The sequence below is a fragment of the Berghia stephanieae genome, chromosome 9, assembly GCF_034508935.2.
Source record: "Berghia stephanieae isolate SIO BIC M18660-M18661 chromosome 9, UCSD_Bste_1.3, whole genome shotgun sequence".
Taxonomy (NCBI): Eukaryota; Metazoa; Mollusca; class Gastropoda; order Nudibranchia; family Aeolidiidae; genus Berghia; species Berghia stephanieae.
In genome coordinates this window covers 2125953-2128936 of record NC_088368.1, presented here as the reverse complement: position 1 = coordinate 2128936, position 2984 = coordinate 2125953, and positions in this window count along the sequence as shown.

Here is a 2984-nt window from a genome sequence, read left to right as displayed (position 1 = left end):
ACCTCATGACCTCCCTTGACAGTTCACCCAGTCCAGACGCTCATTCGTTCATTAATTCGATTTTTTCCTCTCTCTCTCTCTCTCTCTCTCTCTCTCTCTCTCTCTCTCTCTCTCTCTCTCTCTCTCTCTCTCTCTCTCTCTCTCTGAAAGAAAGAAAGAAAGAAAGATAGAAAGAAAGAGAGAGAGAGAGAAGGGGGGGGGGGGGGGGGTTTATTTTACAATAACATTGCTGTCTATGTTTTGGTTTGGAGGCGAGTCTGTCGCAAAATATTTCCTGTTAAATTTAATAAACCCGCCTTCCCATTCATGACTCGATGGATGGATGGATCAGGGGGGGGGGGGGGGGGGGGGAGCTTTCGATCGAACACGGGAGTGATCCAATTGTGAGTCCAGTGCCTTTCCAAAGTAGATTAGTTGGTTAAACGTTGATTGACACAGTGGTGGGTAGGATTGTAATGCTGCACTACAGCAATATAAATCAACAAATAAATAAATAAAAATAGGAGAGAGAGAGAGAGAGAGAGAGAGAGAGAGAGAGAGAGAGAGAGAGAGAGAGAGAGAGAGAGAGAGAGCATATACAAAAACCCAAAAACAAAACAAAACAAAAGCATAAACCCAGGATATTTTTCCTATGACAAAATAGTGAACACTGCTCGGGATCTGCTGTAAGGCTGGTTGTCTCGTCGAAGATCATGTATTGAGTATAGATAGTATGCGCTTGGCTAAGAAGCTCATAACATTGCCATCCGGAAGTATAACGGACCAACACATAAAACTGTGTGTAACCTTGAACTTTTATAGTGTGGTTGATACAGTTTAGTGAGTATCACTCACAAACGCGGATGGCAAAATACAATAACAAACAAAGGCTTGAGTGACGTCATCTTCGTTCTATCTATAGATAGTTCGAAGATGACGTCACTCAGGTCTATGTTATTGTTTTTTGCCATCCGCATTTATGAGTAATGCTCACTGAACTGTATTAACCCGACTATAAACGTTCATGGATACACACAGTTTTGTGTGTTGATCTGTTATACTTCGGATGGCAATGTTATGAGCTTCTTAGCCAAGCGCATACTATCTATAGATACAAATTAGGCCTTTTGTAGGTTAGGGTCAATGCATGGGAGTCTCTTCGTTCACACGGTCATTACGACAGTGTACGGGGGGGGGGGGGGGGGGCAAAATAACAACAAACAAACAAACATTTCTTAGTTAGTTTTTGACCAGAAAATATATATTTTAAAAATTGACTGAACATCAGCCGCCAAAGAAGTTTCTAAGACACCTCGTGTTTAAGACTTTTCGGCAAATTTTGGGTCATTTTGTTTTAATTCTCTTGAAATAATGCAAGGAATTGTGTTTTCCGTCCACCAGTGGACTGAATACAAAATAGTAAAAATCTGGCCAAAATCAGAAGGAAAAGAATCCGTTGTGTCAGTTTCCGGTCGATTGGGATGATGATTGAAAGGTGACAGCAGTTATAAATCGGCCATGTTGAAGTACAGATCGTCTGATTGGTGAAGGCAGATGCTTAGTGGGTTGACGACGTGCATTTGACATTTTGACATCGACATCCACGGCAAAATTGGTTCTACCAACGTGTACGCATTTGTAGGTCTGATAAGCCAAATTGTTATGGGCCCATTGTTGTAATGAAAATACTCTCAGGTCACCGCAAAATACTGTCCGTTACAACAGTGTTAAAACAATTCCATAAATTATCATAATAGGAACCAAAATGTGACGTCAACATACGTGATCTCATTGGAGATGTGAAGCCAGCTCTCCCGTGGACTGGATACATATCTTGTGGAACCAATCTTCTGGTTGTTTCAGAGTGATGGCATCTTATTTTCTAGTCTAAATCAATGGCATTTGTTTCAATAGGGAATGAGATTAGCGGAAGAGTAGCGTCCCTTGATTGGACATCACCTATAGTCTGTGACGTCACCGGCGGAAAAGTTATTAGAGAGAGAATGTCATGTTGGTTGTGCGCATGCGTCTCTCGTCCTCGCGGAAGCGCACAACCAACATGACGTTCTCTCTCTAATAACTTTTCCGCCGGTGACGTCCAATCAAGGGACGCTACTCTTCCGCTAATCTCATTCCCTATTTCAATGACACACAATGTTACAAGATGGAGATATCCCGCATCAAAACACCACTTCGATCCAACTACACAGTTAACAATCACACAATCGAACACGTTACAGAACATCCATAATTTAGGCATCATCATACAAGAAAACCTAAAATGGCAAGCCACACATCAACAATACAATAGATAAAGCAAATTCCGCGCCAGGATTTCTTCAAAAGGAACATCGGACATTGTCATGCAAACCTAAAAGAAACCGCCAACATAACACTGTGACATGTGACATATAGATAGAACAAAGTTGACGTCAGTCTCGTCTTTGTTATTGTTTGTTTTTTGTTTTTTCGCCATCCACGTTTATGAGAAAATTAACTAGACTATAAATGTTCATGGTTACATGTTGGTCGGTGAAACTTCCGGATGGTAATGTTGTGAACTCCTTAGCCAAGCGCATACTATCTATAGATAGAACGAAATTGACGCCACTCAGGTATTTGTTTTTTTTTTTTTTGTTTGTTTTTTTTTTTTGGTTGTTATTTATTTATTTATTTAATTTTTTGCTATCCATGTTTATGAGTAATTCTCACAAAACTGCATTAACCAGACTATAAAACGTTCAAGGTTACACACACTTTTGTGTCCTGGTTCGTTATATTTCCAGATGGCAATGTTGTGAATTTCTTAGCCGAGCGTACAGCGTCTATAGATAGTATGCAGATGACGTCACTCAGGCCTTTGTTATTGTTTTTGCCATCCGGTTTGTGAGTTGTTCTCACAAAAACTGATTAACCAGACTATACAAGTTCAGGTTACACAGATTTGTGTGTTGGTCCGTTTATCTATTCCGATGACAATGTTGTGAATCCTTGGCCAAGCGCAG